This window comes from Scyliorhinus torazame, chromosome 26 (genome assembly GCF_047496885.1).
Source record: "Scyliorhinus torazame isolate Kashiwa2021f chromosome 26, sScyTor2.1, whole genome shotgun sequence".
NCBI classification, from domain to species: domain Eukaryota; kingdom Metazoa; phylum Chordata; class Chondrichthyes; order Carcharhiniformes; family Scyliorhinidae; genus Scyliorhinus; species Scyliorhinus torazame.
In genome coordinates, this window is record NC_092732.1 from 3,661,147 (window position 1) to 3,678,457 (window position 17,311).

The following is a 17,311-nucleotide window of genomic DNA, read 5'->3' on the forward strand; positions in this document are numbered from 1 at the left end:
GATTCATTGGGATTGTGTACAGTGGAAGTGAATGGGAAGGGGTTTGATCCATTGGGATTGTGTATAGTGGGAGTGAATGGGAAGGGGTTTGATCCATTGGGATTGTGTACAGTGGAAGTGAATGGGAAAGGGTTTGATCCATTGGGATTGTGTACGGTGGGAGTGAATGGGAAGGGGTTTGATTCATTGGGATTGTGTACAGTGGGAGTGGATGGGAAGGGGATTGATCCATTGGGATTGTGTATAGTGGGAGTGAATGGGAGGGGGTTTGATCTATTGGGATTGTGTACAGTGGAAGTGAATGGGAAAGGGTTTGATCCATTGGGATTGTGTACGGTGGGAGTGAATGGGAGGGGGTTTGATCCATTGGGATTGTGCACAGTGGGAGTGCATGGGAAGGGGTTTGATCCATTGGGAATGTGCACAGTGGGAGTGAATGGGTCGGGGTTTGATCCATTGGGATTGTGTACAATAGGAGTGAATGGGAAGGGGTTTCGGTCCATTGGGATTGTGTACAATGGAAGTGAATGGGAAGGGGTTTGTTCCATTGGGATTGTGTACAGTGGGAGTGAATGGGAAGGGGTTTGATCCATTGGGACTGTGGACAATGGGAGTGAACGGGAAGGAGTTTGACTCATTGGGATTGTGCACAGTGGGAGTGAATGGGAAGGGGTTTGATCCATTGGGATTGTGTACAATGGGAGTGAATGGGAAGGGGTTTGGGACCATTGGGATTGTGTACAGTGGGAGTGAATGGGAAGGGGTTTGATCCATTGCGACTGTGGACAATGGGAGTGAACGGGAAGGAGTTTGACTCATTGGGATTGTGCACAGTGGGAGTGAATGGGAAGGGGTTTGATCCATTGGGATTGTGTACAATGGGAGTGAATGGGAAGGGGTTTGGGACCATTGGGACTGTGTACAGTGGGAGTGAACGGGAAGGGGTTTGGGTCCATTGGGATTGTGTACAGTGGGAGTGAATGGGAAGGGGTTTGATCCATTGGGATTGTGTACAATGTGAGTGAACAGGAAGGGGTTTGATCCATTGGGATTGGGTACAGTGGGAGTGAATGGGAAGGGGTTTGATCCATTGGGATTGTGTACAATGTGAGTGAACAGGAAGGGGTTTGATCCATTGCGATTGTGTACAATGGGTGTGAATGGGAAGGGGTTTGAGTCCATTGGGATTGTGTACAATGGGAGTTAATGGTAACAGGTTTGACCCATTGGGATTGTGGACAGTGGGAGTGAATGGGAAGGGGTTTGGGTCCATTGGGATTGTGTACAGTGGGAGTGAATGCGATGTGGTTTGATCCATTGGGATTGTGTACAATGGGAGTGAATGGGAAGGGGTTTGGGTCCATTGGGATTGTCTACAATAGGAGCGAGTGGGAAGGGGTTTGATCCATTGGGATTGTGTACAATGGGAGTGAACGGGAAGTGGATTGGGTCCGCTGGGATTGTGTACAATTGGAGTGAATGGGAAAGGGATTGGGTGCATTGGGATTGTGTACAATGGGAATGAATGGGAAGGGGTTTGATCCATTGGGATTGTGTACAATGGGAGTGAATGGGAAGGGGATTGGGTCCATTGGGATTGTTTACAATGGGAGTTAATGGGAACAGGTTTGACACATTGGGATTGTGTGCAAAGGGATTGAATGGGAAGGGTTTTGGATCCATTGGGATTGTGTAGAATGGGAGTGAATGGGAAGGGGTTTGATCCATTGGGATTATGTACAATGGGAGTGAATGGGAAGGGTTTTGGGTCCATTGGGATTGTGTACAATGTGAGTTAATGGGAAGGGGTTTGGGTCTATTGGGATTCTGGACAGTGGGAGTGAATGGGAAGGGGTTTCATCCATTGGGATTGTGTACAATGGGAGTGAATGGGAAGGGTTTGATCCATTGGGATTGTGTACAATGGAAGTGAATGGGTCAGGGTTTGATCTATTGGGATTGTGTACAATGGGAGTGAACGGTAAGGGGTTTGGGTCCATTGGGATTGTAGACAATGGGAGTTAATGGGAACAGGTTTGACCCATTGGGATTGTGGACAGTGGTAGTGAATGGGAAGGGGTTTGGGTCCATAGGGATTGTGTACAGTGGGAGTGAATGCAAAGGGGTTTGATCCATTGGGATTTTGTACAATGGGAGTGAATGGGAAGGGGTTTGGTCCATTGGGATTGTCTACAATAGGAGTTAATGGGAAGGGGTTTGATCAATTGGGATTGTATACAGTGGGAGTGAATGGGAAGGGGTTTGGGTCCATTGGGATTGTGTACAATGGGAGTGAATGGGAAGGGGTTTGATCCATTGGGATTGGGTACAGTGCGAGTGAATGGGAAGGGGCTTGATTCATTGGGATTGTGTACAATGTGAGCGAACAGGAAGGGGTTTGATCCATTGCGATTGTGTGCAATGGGAGTGAATGGGAAGGGGTTTGGGTCCATTGGGATTGTGTACAGTTGGAGTGAATGGGAAGGGGTTTGATCAATTGGGATTGTATACAGTGGGAGTAAATGGGAAGGGGTTTTGGTCCATTGGGATTGTGTACAGTGGGAGTGAATGCGAAGGGGTTTGATTCATTGGGATTGTGTACAATGGGAGTGAATGGGAAGGGGTTTGGGTCCATTGGGATTGTCTACAATAGGAGTGAATTGGAAGGGGTTTGATCCATTGGGATTGTGTACAATGGGAGTGAACGGGAAGTGGATTGGGTCCATTGGGATTGTGTACAATGGGAGTGAATGGGAAGGGGATTGGGTCCATTTGGATTGTGTACAATGGGAGTGAATGGGAAGGGGTTTGATCCATTGGGATTGTGTACAATGGGAGTGAATGGGAAGGGGATTGGGTCCATTGGGATTGTGTACAATGGGAGTTAATGGGAACAGGTTTGACCCATTGAGATTGTGTGCAAAGGGAGTGAATGGGAAGGGGTTTTGATCCATTGGGATTGTGTACAATGGGAGTGAATGGGAAGGGATTTGATCCATTGGGATTATGTACAATGGGAGTGAATGGGAAGTGGTTTGGGTCCATTGGGATTGTGTACAATGGGAGTGAATGGGAAGGGGTTTGGGTCTATTGGGATTGTGTACAGTGGGAGTGAATGGGAAGGGGTTTGATCCATTGGGATTGTGTTCAATGGGAGTGAATGGGAAGCGGTTTGATCCATTGGGATTGTGTACAGTGGGAGTGAATGGGAAGGAGTTTGATCCATTGGGATTGTGTGCAATGGGAGTGAATGGGAAGGGGTTTGATCCATTGGGATTGTGTACAATGGGAGTGAATGGGTCAGGGTTTGATCCATTGGGATTGTATACAATGCGAGTGAATGGGAAGGGCTTTGGGTCCATTGGGATTGTGTACAATGGGAGTGAACGGGAAGGGGTTTGGGTCCATTGGGATTGTGGACAATGGGAGTGAAAGGGAAGGGGTTTGATCCATTGGGATTGTGTACAGTGGGAGTGAATGGGAAGGGGTTTGATCCATTGGGATTGTGTACAGTGGGAGTGAATGGGAAGGGGTTTGATCCATTGGGATTGTGTACAGTGGGAGTGAATGGGAAGGGGTTTGATCCATTGGGATTGTGTACAGTGGGAGTGAATGGGAAGGGGTTTGATCCATTGGGATTGTGTACAGTGGGAGTGAATGGGAAGTGGTTTGATCCACTGGGATTGTGTACAATGGAAGTGAATGGTAGGGGGTTTGATCCATTGGGATTGTGTACAGTGGGAGTGAATGGGAAGGGGTTTGATCCATTGAGATTGTGTAAAATGGGAGTGAATGGGAAGGGGTTTGATCCACTGGGATTGTGTACAATGGGAGTGAATGGTAGGGGGTTTGATCCATTGGGATTGTGTACAGTGGGAGTGAATGGGAAGGGGTTTGATCCATTGGGATTGTGCACAATAGGAGTGAATGGGAAGTGGGTTGATCCATTGGGATTGTGTACATTGGGAGTGAATGGGAGGGGGTTTGATCCATTGGGATTGTGTACAATGGGAGTGAATGGGAAGGGGTTTGAGCCATTGGGATTGTGTACCGTGAGAGTGAATGTGAAGGGGTTTGATCCATTGGGATTGTGAACAGTGGGATTGAATGGGAAGGGGTTTGATCCATTGGGATTGTGTACAATGGGAGTGAATGGGAAGGGGTTTGATCCATTGGGATTGTGTGCAACGGGAGTGAAAGAGAAGGGGTTTGATCCATTGGGATTGTGTACAATGGGAGTGAATGGGAAGGGGTTTGATCCATTGGGATTGTGTACAGTGGGAGTGAATGATTAGGGGTTGTTGTTGTTTGCTGGGCCTCTATCAGTCAGTGTCGATCTGGTCGCTGCAGATGACTGCAGTTCTGGTGAAGCCTGGACGAGAGAGGTTGTTTGAGGTTGACTGATATCTGACCTTACGGGGTGTGAAGACAGGAAATCAAGTTGCTGCTAGCTGCCTGCCTCTTCCTCACTTCCTGCCTGTTATGATTGTGTCTCTAGAACATTGGTCTGGCGAGTCTGATTCCGAGCGACCCCAGTCCCACGATGTCTGTGAATGAGCAGAATGTGGAGGATCTATACGAATTCGGGGAAACACTTGGCACGTGAGTAGGGGAAAGGCGATGAATTGCAACTGGCAAGGAGGCGCTCAAACAAACCATCAGAACACCCGAATCAGGAGGGCCACTCAGCCCCTCGAGCACCCTGCTAGCCCATTCAATAAGGTCATTGACCCATCTGACTGTAATCTCGACCGCACATTCCCGATAACCTTTCAATCTCTCCGGCTAGGCCTTAAAGGTATTCACGGATTCTGCATCTGTACCTCTTGAGGAAGAAAGTTCCAGAAACTCACCGACCCTCTGAGAGAAAATATTTCTCCTCCTCTCCGTTTGAAACGGGCGACCCCCTTATCGTTAAACAGTGACCCCCCCAAGTACTCGATTCTCCCACAAGAGGAAACATCCTCTCCACACCGACCCCGTCAATAACCCCCTCAGGATCCTAAAGGTTTCGATCGAGTCGCCTCTCACTCTTCGAAACTGCAGCGGAGACAAGCCTGACCTCTCCGACCTTTCCTCATAGAGAACCCTCCCGTTCCCGGTGTTAGTCTGGGAAACCTTCTCTGAACGGCCGCCGACACCTTTCCTTCAATCAGGAGACCTGCACCGTCCACAATACTCCAGATGTGGGCTCACCAACGCCCCGAACACCTGGAGCAAAACCTCCCGATCTTTGTCCTCAATTCCCCTCACAATAAACAATCACATTCCCATGATCATCCCTAAATACTCGCTGTACCGTGGACCGGCCGTTTGTGATTCGCACCCAGGGGCTCCCAGATCCCTCTGCATCTCCGAGCTCGGCAATCTCTCCCCGTTTGGATAATTAGCTTTTATATTCTTCCTGGCAGAATGGACAATTTGACATTTGCCCATGTTATAATCTGCTTGCCAGATATTTGCGCTCTCAAGTACCCACTCCACATCCTTTCATCGCTCCTCCCTTACGTCCTCTTCACTATCTACTGTCCGAACTATCTTTGTGGCGTCAGTGAATTTAGCACACACACCGTCAGCCCCTTCACCCCGTCATTGAGATAAAGTGTGAAATGGTGAGGTCCCATTGCTGGCCCCTGTGACACATCGTACCTTACATCCTGTCAATCAGAACAATTACCCATTTACACACACGCACACATGCATCCACGCACGCATGCTCGGACACCTACACTTTGATGGGGACGGTGTAGAGGGAGCTTTACCCTGTATCTAACCCCGTGCTGTACCTGTCCTGGGAGTGTTTGATGGGGACAGTGTAGAGGGAGCTTTACTCTGTATCTAACCCCGTGCTGTACCTGTCCTGGGAGTGTTTGATGGGGACAGTGTAGAGGGAGCTTTACTCTGTATCTAACCACGTGCTGTACCTGTCCTGGGAGTGTTTGATGGGGACAGTGTAGATGGAGCTTTACTCTGTATCTAACCCCGTGCTGTACCTGTCCTGGGAGTGTTTGATGGGGACAGTGAAGAGGGAGCTTTACTCTGTATCTAACCCCGTGCTGTACCTGTCCTGGGAGTGTTTGATGGGGACAGTGTAGAGGGAGCTTTACTCTGTATCGAACCCCGTGCTGTACCTGACCTGGGAGTGTTTGATGGGGACAGTGGAGAGGGAGCTTTACTCTGTATCTTTCCCCGTGCTGTACCTGACCTGGGAGTGTTTGATGGGGACAGTGTAGAGGGAGCTTTACTCTGTATCTAACCCCGTGCTGTACCTGTCCTGGGAATGTTTGATGGGGACAGTGTAGAGGGAGCTTTACTCTGTATCTAACACCGTGCTGTACCTGTCCTGGGAGTGTTTGATGGGGACAGTGTAGAGGGAGCTTTACTCTGTATCTTACCCCGTGCTGTACCAATCCTGGGAGTGTTTGATGGGGGCAGTGTCGAAGGAGCTTTACTCTGTTTCTAACCCCGTGCTGTACCTGACCAGGGAGTGTTTGATGTGGACAGTGCAGAGGGAGCTTTACTCTGTATCTTACCCCGTGCTGTACCTGTCCTGGGAGTGTTTGAGGGGGACAGTGTGGAGAGAGCATTACCCTGTATCTAGCCCTGTGCTGTACCTGTCCTGGGACTGTTTGATGGGGACAGTGTAGAGGGAGCTTTACTCTGTATCTAATCCCGTGCTCTACCTGTCCTGGGAGAGTTTGATGGGGACAGTGTGGAGGGAGCTTTACTCTGTATCTAACCCCATGCTGTACCTGTCATGGGACTGTTGATGGGGACAGTGTGGAGGGAGCTTTACTCTGTATCTAATCCCATGCTGTACCTGTCCTGGGAGTGTTGATGGGGACAGTGTAGAGGGAGCTTTTGTCTGTATCTAACTCCGTGCTGTACCTGTCCTGGAAGTGTTTGATGGGGATTTTGGAAAAGATTAAAAACAACAGGGTTGTGGTGATGGGAGTCTTCAACTTCCCCAATATTTTCTGGGACTCACTTAGTGCCAGGGGCTTAGACGGGGCGGAGTTTATAAGGAGCATCCAGGAGGGCTTCTTAAAACAATATGTGGACAGTCCAACGAGGGAAGGGGCGGTACTGGACCTGGTATTGGGGAATGAGGCCAGCCAGGTGGTAGATGTTTCAGTAGGGGAGCATTTCGGGAACAGTGACCACAATTCAGTAAGTTTTAAAGTACTGGTGGACAAGGATAAGAGTGGTCCTAGGATGAATGTGCTAAATTGGGGGAAGGCTAATTATAACAATATTAGGCAGGAACTGAAGTACATAGATTGGGGGCGGATGTTTGAGGGCAAATCAACATCTGACATGTGGGAGGCTTTCAAGTGTCAGTTGAAAGGAATTCAGGACCGGCATGTTCCTGTCAGGAAGAAGGATAAATACGGCAATTTTCGGGAACCTTGGATAACGAGAGATATTGTAGGCCTCGTCAAAAAGAAAAAGGAGGCATTTGTCAGGGCTAAAAGGCTGGGAACAGACGAAGCCTGTGTGGAATATAAGGAAAGTAGGAAGGAACTTAAGCAAGGAGTCAGGAGGGCTAGAAGGCGTCACGAAAAGTCATTGACAAATAGGGTTAAGGAAAATTCCAAGGCTTTTTACACGTACGTAAAAAGCAAGAGGGTAGCCAGGGAAAGGGTTGGCCCACTGAAGGATAGGGAAGGGAATCTATGTGTGGAGCCAGAGGAAATGGGCGAGGTACTAAATGAATACTTTGCATCAGTATTCACCAAAGAGAAGAAATTGGTAGATGTTGAGTCTGGAGAAGGGGGTGTAGATAGCCTGGGTCACATTGAGATTCAAAAAGACGAGGTGTTGGGTGTCTTAAAAAATATTAAGGTAGATAAGTCCCCAGGGCCTGATGGGATCTACCCCAGAATACTGAAGGAGGCTGGAGAGGAAATTGCTGAGGCCTTGACAGAAATCTTTGGATCCTCGCTGTCTTCAGGGGATGTCCCGGAGGACTGGAGAATAGCCAATATTGTTCCCCTGTTTAAGAAGGGTAGCAAGGATAATCCCGGGAACTACAGGCTGGTGAGCCTTACTTCAGTGGTAGGGAAATTACTGGAGAGAATTCTTCGAGACAGGATTTACTCCCATTTGGAAGCAAATGGACGTATTAGTGAGAGGCAGCACGGTTTTGTGAAGGGGAGGTCGTGTCTCACTAATTTGATAGAGTTTTTCGAGGAGGTCACGAAGATGATTGATGCAGGTAGGGCAGTGGATGTTGTCTATATGGACTTCAGTAAGGCCTTTGACAAGGTCCCTCATAGTAGACTAGTACAAAAGGTGAAGTCACACGGGATCAGGGGTGAGCTGGCAAGGTGGATACAGAACTGGCTCGGTCATAGAAGGCAGAGAGTAGAAATGGAAGGATGCTTTTCTAATTGGAGGGCTGTGACCAGTGGTGTTCCACAGGGATCAGTGCTGGGACCTTTGCTGTTTGTAGTATATATAAATGATTTGGAGGAAAATGTAACTGGTCTGATTAGTAAGTTTGCAGACGACACAAAGGTTGGTGGAATTGCGGATAGCGATGAGGACTGTCAGAGGATACAGCAGGATTTAGATTGTTTGGAGACTTGGGCAGAGAGATGGCAGATGGAGTTTAATCTGGACAAATGTGAGGTAATGCATTTTGGAAGGTCTAATGCAGGTAGGGAATATACAGTGAATGGTAGAACCCTCAAGAATATTGAAAGTCAAAGAGATCTAGGAGTACAGGTCCACAGGTCACTGAAAGGGGCAACACAGGTGGAGAAGGTAGTCAAGAAGGCATACGGCATGCTTGCCTTCATTGGCCGGGGCATTGAGTATAAGAATTGGCAAGTCATGTTACAGCTGTATAGTACCTTAGTTAGGCCACACTTGGAGTATAGTGTTCAATTCTAGTCGCCACACTACCTGAAGGATGTGTTCTCCATGCTGTACCTGTCCTGGGAGTGTTTGTTGGAGAAAGTGTAGAGGGAGCTTTACTCAGTATCTAACCCCGTGCTGTACCTGTCCTGGGAGTGTTTGATGGGTGCAGTGTAGAGGGAGCTTTACTCTGTATCTAACCCTGTGCTGTACCTGTCCTGGAGTGTTTGATGGGGACGGTGTAGAGGGAGCTTTACTCTGTATCTAACCCCGTGCTGTACCTGTCCTGGGAGTGTTTGATGGGGAAAGTGTAGAGGGAGCTTTACTCTGTATCTAACCCCGTGCTGTACCTGTCCTGGGAGTGTTTGATGGAGACGGTGTAGAGGGAGCTTTACTCTGTATCTTACCCCGTGCTGTACCTGTCCTGGGAGTGTTTGATGGGGACAGTGTAGAGGGAGCTTTACTCTGTATCTAACACCGTGCTGTACCTGTCCTGGGAGTGTTTGATGGGGATAGTGTAGAGGGAGATTTACTCTGTATCTAACGCCGCGCTGTACCTGTCCTGGGAGTGTTTGATGGGGAGAGTGTAGATGGAGCTTTACTCTGTATATAACCCCGTGCTGTATCTGTCCTGGGAGTGTTTGATGGGGACAGTGCAGAGGGAGCTTTACTCTGTATCTAACCCCGTGCTGTATCTGTCCTGGGAGTGATTGATGGGGACAGTGTAGAGGGAGCTTTACTCTGTATCTAACCCTGTGCTGTACCTGTCCTGGGAGTGTTTGATGGGGACAGTGTGGAGGGAGCTTTACTCTGTATCTAACCCCGTGCTGTACCTGTCCTGGGAGTGTTTGATGGGGACAGTGTGGAGGGAGCTTTACTCTGTATCTAACCCCGTGCTGTACCTGTCATGGGACTGTTGATGGGGACAGTGTAGAGGGAGCTTTTGTCTGTATCTAACTCTGTGCTGTACCTGTCCTGGGAGTGTTTGATGGGGTCAGTGTAGAGAGGGCTTTACTCTGTATCTAACCCCGTGCTGTACCTGTCCTGGGAGTGTTTGATGGGGACAGTGTCGAGGGAGCTTTACTCTGTATCTAACTGGTGCTGTACCTGTCCTGGGAGTGTTTGAGGGGGACAGTGTAGAGGGAGCTTTACTCTGTATCTAACCCCGTGCTGTACCTGTCCTGGGAGTGTTTGATGGGGACAGTGTAGAGGGAGCTTCATTCTGTATCTAACCCCGTGCTGTCCCTGTCCTGGGAGTGTTTGATAGGGACAGTGTAGAGGGAGCTTCATTCTGTATCTAACCCCGTGTTGTACCTGTCCCGGGAGTGTTTGATGGGGACACTGTAGAGGGAGCTTTACTCTGTATCTAACCCCGTGCTGCACCTGTCCTGGGAGTGTTTGATGGGGACAGTGTAGATGGAGCTTTACTCTGTATCTAACCCCATGCTGCACCTGTCCTGGGAGTGTTTGATGGGGACAGTGTAGAGGGAGCTTTACTCTGTATCTAACCCCGTGCTGTACCTGTCCTGGGAGTGATTGATGGGGACAGTGTAGAAGGAGCTTTACTCTGTATCTAACCCTGTGCTGTACCTGTCCTGGGAGTGTTTGATTGGGACAGTGTAGAGGATGCTTTACTCTGTATCTAACCCCATGCTGTACCTGTCCTGGGAGTGTTTGATGGGGAGAGTGTAGAGGGAGCTTTACTCTGTATCTAACCCCGTGCTGCACCTGTCCTGGGAGTGTTTGATGGGGACAGTGTAGATGGAGCTTTACTCTGTATCTAACCCCATGCTGTACCTGTCCTGGGAGTGTTTGATGGGGACAGTGTAGAGAGAGCTTTACTCTGTATCTAACCCCGTGCTGTATCTGTCCTGGGAGTGTTTGATGGGGTCAGTGTAGAGGGAGCTTTACTCTGTAACTAACCCCGTGCTGTACCTGTCCTTGGAGTGTTTGATGGGGACAGTGTAGAGGGAGCTTTACTCTGTATCTAACCCCGTGCTGTACCTGTCCTGGGAGTGTTTGATGGGGACAGTGTAGAGGGAGCTTTACTCTGTATCTAACCCCGTGCTGTACCTGTCCTGGGAGTGTTTGATGGGGACAGTGGAGAGGGAGCTTTACACTGTATCGAACCCCGTGCTGTACCTGTCCTGGGAGTGTTTGATGGGGACAGTGTAGAGGGAGCATTACTCAGTATCTAACACCGTGCTGTACCTGTCCTGGGAGTGTTTGATGGGGACAGTGTAGAGGGAGCTTTACTCTGTATCTAACCCCGTGCTGTACCTGTCCTGGGAGTGTTTGATGGGGACAGTGTAGAAGGAGCTTTACTCTGGATCTAACCCTGTGCTGTACCTGTCCTGGGAGTGTTTGATTGGGACAGTGTAGAGGGAGCTTTACTCTGTATCTAACCCCATGCTGTACCTGTCCTGGGAGTGTTAGATGGGGACAGTGAAGAGGGAGCTTTACTCTGTATCTTACCCCGTGCTGTACATGTCCTTGGAGTGTTTGATGGGGACAGTGTAGAGGGAGCTTTACTCTGTATCTAACCCCGTGCTGTACCTGTCCTGGGAGTGTTTGATGGGGACAGTTTAGAGGGAGCTTTACTCTGTATCTAACCCCATGCTGTACCTGTCCTGGGAGTGTTAGATGGGGACAGTGAAGAGGGAGCTTTACTCTGTATCTTACCCCGTGCTGTACATGTCCTGGGAGTGTTTGATGGGGACAGTGTAGAGGGAGCTTTACTCTGTATCTAACCCCGTGCTGTCCCTGTCCTGTGAGTGTTTGATGGGGACTGTGGAGAGGGAGCTTTACTCTGTATCTAACCCCGTGCTGTAGCTGTCCTGGGAGTGTTTGATGGGGACAGTGTAGAGGGGGCTTTACTCTGTATCTAACCCCGTGTTGTACCTGTCCTGGGAGTGTTCGATGGGGACAGTGTAGAGGGAGCTTTACTCTCTATCTAACCCCGTGCTGTACCTGTCCTGGGAGTGTTTAATGGGGACAGTGTAGAGGGAGCTTTACTCTGTATCTATCCCCGTGCTGTGCCTGTCCTGGGAGTGTTTAATGGGGACAGTGTAGAGGGAGCTTTACTCTGTATCTAATCCCGTGCTGTACCTGTCCTGGGAGTGTTTGATGGGGTCAGTGTAGAGGGAGCTTTACTCTCTATCTAACCCCGTGCTGTACCTGTCCTGGGAGTGTTTAATGGGGACAGTGTAGAGGGAGCTTTACTCTGTATCTATCCCCGTGCTGTGCCTGTCCTGGGAGTGTTTAATGGGGACAGTGTAGAGGGAGCTTTACTCTGTATCTAATCCCGTGCTGTACCTGTCCTGGGAGTGTTTGATGGGGTCAGTGTAGAGGGAGCTTTACTCTGTATCTAACCCCGTGCTGTACCTGTCCTGTGAGTGTTTGATGGGGACAGTGTAGAGGGAGCTTTACTCTGTATCTAACCCCGTGCTGTCCTTGTCCTGGGATTGTTTGATGGGGACAGTGTGGAGGGAGCTTTACTCTGTATCTAACCCCGTGCTGTAGCTGTCCCGGGAGTGTTTGATGGGGTCAGTGTCGAGGGAGCTTTACTCTGTATCTAACCCCGTGCTGTACATGTCCTGCGAGTGTTTGATGGGGTCAGTGTAGAGGGGGCTTTACTCTGTATCTAACCCGTGCTGTACCTGTCCTGGGAGTGTTTGATGCGGACAGTGTAGAGGGAGCTTTACTCTGTATCTAACCCCGTGCTGTACCTGTCCTGGGAGTGTTTGAGGGGGACAGTGTAGAGGGAGCTTTACTCTGTATCTAACCCCGTGCTGTACCTGTCCTGGGAGTGTTTGATGGGGACAGTGTAGAGGGAGCGTCACTCTGTATCTAACCCCGTGCTGTCCCTGTCCTGGGAGTGTTTGATGGGGACAGTGTAGAGGGAGCTTTACTCTGTATCTAACCCCGTGCTGTACCTGTCCTGGGAGTGTTTGATGGGGACAGTGCAGAGGGAGATTTACTCTGTATCTCACCCCGTGCTGTACCTGTCCTGGGAGTGTTTGATGGGGACAGTGTAGAGGGAGCTTTACTCAGTATCTAACCCCGTGCTGTACCTGCCCTGGGAGTGTTTGATGGGGACAGTGTAGAGGGGGCTTTACTCTGTATCTAACCCCGTGCTGTACCTGTCCTGGGAGTGTTTGATGGGGACAGTGTAGAGGGAGCTTTACTCTCTATCTAACCCTGTGCTGTACCTGTCCTGGGAGTGTTTAATGGGGACAGTGTAGAGGGAGCTTTACTCTGTATCTATCCCCGTGCTGTGCCTGTCCTGGGAGTGTTTAATGGGGGCAGTGTAGAGGGAGCTTTACTCTGTATCTAATCCCGTGCTGTACCTGTCCTGGGAGTGTTTGATGGGGACAGTGTAGAGGGAGCTTTACTCTGTATCTAACCCCGTGCTGTCCCTGTCCTCGGAGTGTTTAATGGGGACAGTGTAGAGGGAGCTTTACTCTGTATCTAACCCCGTGTTGTACCTGTCCCGGGAGTGTTTGATGGGGACACTGTAGAGGGAGCTTTACTCTGTATCTAACCCCGTGCTGCACCTGTCCTGGGAGTGTTTGATGGGGACAGTGTAGATGGAGCTTTACTCTGTATCTAACCCCGTGCTGCACCTGTCCTGCGAGTGTTTGATGGGGACAGTGTAGAGGGAGCTTTACTCTGTATCTAACCCCGTGCTGTACCTGTCCTGGGAGTGATTGATGGGGACAGTGTAGAAGGAGCTTTACTCTGTATCTAACCCTGTGCTGTACCTGTCCTGGGAGTGTTTGATGGGGACAGTGTAGATGGAGCTTTACTCTGTATCTAACCCCATGCTGCACCTGTCCTGGGAGTGTTTGATGGGGACAGTGTAGAGGGAGCTTTACTCTGTATCTAACCCCGTGCTGTACCTGTCCTGGGAGTGATTGATGGGGACAGTGTAGAAGGAGCTTTACTCTGTATCTAACCCTGTGCTGTACCTGTCCTGGGAGTGATTGATGGGGACAGTGTAGAGGGAGCTTTACTCTGTATCTAACCCTGTGCTGTACCTGTCCTGGGAGTGTTTGATGGGGACAGTGTGGAGGGAGCTTTACTCTGTATCTAACCCCGTGCTGTACCTGTCCTGGGAGTGTTTGATGGGGACAGTGTGGAGGGAGCTTTACTCTGTATCTAACCCCGTGCTGTACCTGTCATGGGACTGTTGATGGGGACAGTGTAGAGGGAGCTTTTGTCTGTATCTAACTCTGTGCTGTACCTGTCCTGGGAGTGTTTGATGGGGTCAGTGTAGAGAGGGCTTTACTCTGTATCTAACCCCGTGCTGTACCTGTCCTGGGAGTGTTTGATGGGGACAGTGTCGAGGGAGCTTTACTCTGTATCTAACTGGTGCTGTACCTGTCCTGGGAGTGTTTGAGGGGGACAGTGTAGAGGGAGCTTTACTCTGTATCTAACCCCGTGCTGTACCTGTCCTGGGAGTGTTTGATGGGGACAGTGTAGAGGGAGCTTCATTCTGTATCTAACCCCGTGCTGTCCCTGTCCTGGGAGTGTTTGATAGGGACAGTGTAGAGGGAGCTTCATTCTGTATCTAACCCCGTGTTGTACCTGTCCCGGGAGTGTTTGATGGGGACACTGTAGAGGGAGCTTTACTCTGTATCTAACCCCGTGCTGCACCTGTCCTGGGAGTGTTTGATGGGGACAGTGTAGATGGAGCTTTACTCTGTATCTAACCCCGTGCTGCACCTGTCCTGGGAGTGTTTGATGGGGACAGTGTAGATGGAGCTTTACTCTGTATCTAACCCCATGCTGTACCTGTCCTGGGAGTGTTTGATGGGGACAGTGTAGAGAGAGCTTTACTCTGTATCTAACCCCGTGCTGTATCTGTCCTGGGAGTGTTTGATGGGGTCAGTGTAGAGGGACCTTTACTCTGTAACTAACCCCGTGCTGTACCTGTCCTTGGAGTGTTTGATGGGGACAGTGTAGAGGGAGCTTTACTCTGTATCTAACCCCGTGCTGTACCTGTCCTGGGAGTGTTTGATGGGGACAGTGTAGAGGGAGCTTTACTCTGTATCTAACCCCGTGCTGTACCTGTCCTGGGAGTGTTTGATGGGGACAGTGGAGAGGGAGCTTTACACTGTATCGAACCCCGTGCTGTACCTGTCCTGGGAGTGTTTGATGGGGACAGTGTAGAGGGAGCATTACTCAGTATCTAACACCGTGCTGTACCTGTCCTGGGAGTGTTTGATGGGGACAGTGTAGAGGGAGCTTTACTCTGTATCTAACCCCGTGCTGTACCTGTCCTGGGAGTGTTTGATGGGGACAGTGTAGAAGGAGCTTTACTCTGGATCTAACCCTGTGCTGTACCTGTCCTGGGAGTGTTTGATTGGGACAGTGTAGAGGGAGCTTTACTCTGTATCTAACCCCATGCTGTACCTGTCCTGGGAGTGTTAGATGGGGACAGTGAAGAGGGAGCTTTACTCTGTATCTTACCCCGTGCTGTACATGTCCTTGGAGTGTTTGATGGGGACAGTGTAGAGGGAGCTTTACTCTGTATCTAACCCCGTGCTGTACCTGTCCTGGGAGTGTTTGATGGGGACAGTTTAGAGGGAGCTTTACTCTGTATCTAACCCCATGCTGTACCTGTCCTGGGAGTGTTAGATGGGGACAGTGAAGAGGGAGCTTTACTCTGTATCTTACCCCGTGCTGTACATGTCCTTGGAGTGTTTGATGGGGACAGTGTAGAGGGAGCTTTACTCTGTATCTAACCCCGTGCTGTACCTGTCCTGGGAGTGTTTGATGGGGACAGTTTAGAGGGAGCTTTACTCTGTATCTAACCCCGTGCTGTACCTGTCCTGGGAGTGTTTGATGGGGACAGTGTAGAGGGAGCTTTACTCTGTATCTAACCCCGTGCTGTCCCTGTCCTGTGAGTGTTTGATGGGGACTGTGGAGAGGGAGCTTTACTCTGTATCTAACCCCGTGCTGTAGCTGTCCTGGGAGTGTTTGATGGGGACAGTGTAGAGGGGGCTTTACTCTGTATCTAACCCCGTGTTGTACCTGTCCTGGGAGTGTTCGATGGGGACAGTGTAGAGGGAGCTTTACTCTCTATCTAACCCCGTGCTGTACCTGTCCTGGGAGTGTTTAATGGGGACAGTGTAGAGGGAGCTTTACTCTGTATCTATCCCCGTGCTGTGCCTGTCCTGGGAGTGTTTAATGGGGACAGTGTAGAGGGAGCTTTACTCTGTATCTAATCCCGTGCTGTACCTGTCCTGGGAGTGTTTGATGGGGTCAGTGTAGAGGGAGCTTTACTCTCTATCTAACCCCGTGCTGTACCTGTCCTGGGAGTGTTTAATGGGGACAGTGTAGAGGGAGCTTTACTCTGTATCTATCCCCGTGCTGTGCCTGTCCTGGGAGTGTTTAATGGGGACAGTGTAGAGGGAGCTTTACTCTGTATCTAATCCCGTGCTGTACCTGTCCTGGGAGTGTTTGATGGGGTCAGTGTAGAGGGAGCTTTACTCTGTATCTAACCCCGTGCTGTACCTGTCCTGTGAGTGTTTGATGGGGACAGTGTAGAGGGAGCTTTACTCTGGATCTAACCCCGTGCTGTCCTTGTCCTGGGATTGTTTGATGGGGACAGTGTGGAGGGAGCTTTACTCTGTATCTAACCCCGTGCTGTAGCTGTCCCGGGAGTGTTTGATGGGGTCAGTGTCGAGGGAGCTTTACTCTGTATCTAACCCCGTGCTGTACATGTCCTGCGAGTGTTTGATGGGGTCAGTGTAGAGGGGGCTTTACTCTGTATCTAACCCGTGCTGTACCTGTCCTGGGAGTGTTTGATGCGGACAGTGTAGAGGGAGCTTTACTCTGTATCTAACCCCGTGCTGTACCTGTCCTGGGAGTGTTTGAGGGGGACAGTGTAGAGGGAGCTTTACTCTGTATCTAACCCCGTGCTGTACCTGTCCTGGGAGTGTTTGATGGGGACAGTGTAGAGGGAGCGTCACTCTGTATCTAACCCCGTGCTGTCCCTGTCCTGGGAGTGTTTGATGGGGACAGTGTAGAGGGAGCTTTACTCTGTATCTAACCCCGTGCTGTACCTGTCCTGGGAGTGTTTGATGGGGACAGTGCAGAGGGAGATTTACTCTGTATCTCACCCCGTGCTGTACCTGTCCTGGGAGTGTTTGATGGGGACAGTGTAGAGGGAGCTTTACTCAGTATCTAACCCCGTGCTGTACCTGCCCTGGGAGTGTTTGATGGGGACAGTGTAGAGGGGGCTTTACTCTGTATCTAACCCCGTGCTGTACCTGTCCTGGGAGTGTTTGATGGGGACAGTGTAGAGGGAGCTTTACTCTCTATCTAACCCTGTGCTGTACCTGTCCTGGGAGTGTTTAATGGGGACAGTGTAGAGGGAGCTTTACTCTGTATCTATCCCCGTGCTGTGCCTGTCCTGGGAGTGTTTAATGGGGGCAGTGTA

At 50.0% G+C, this 17,311-nt stretch overlaps 1 long non-coding RNA gene across 1 annotated transcript in view; it reads left to right on the top strand.

Annotated features, from left to right (window-relative positions):
* The window catches only part of LOC140403041 (uncharacterized), a 240,312-nt gene that overhangs the window by 149,094 nt on the left and 73,907 nt on the right, over positions 1 to 17,311 (top strand). Inside the window, exon 2 of the long non-coding RNA XR_011938218.1 lies at positions 4,499 to 4,602. This is a non-coding gene — a long non-coding RNA (uncharacterized lncRNA). The remainder of the gene's footprint in view (positions 1 to 4,498; positions 4,603 to 17,311) is intronic.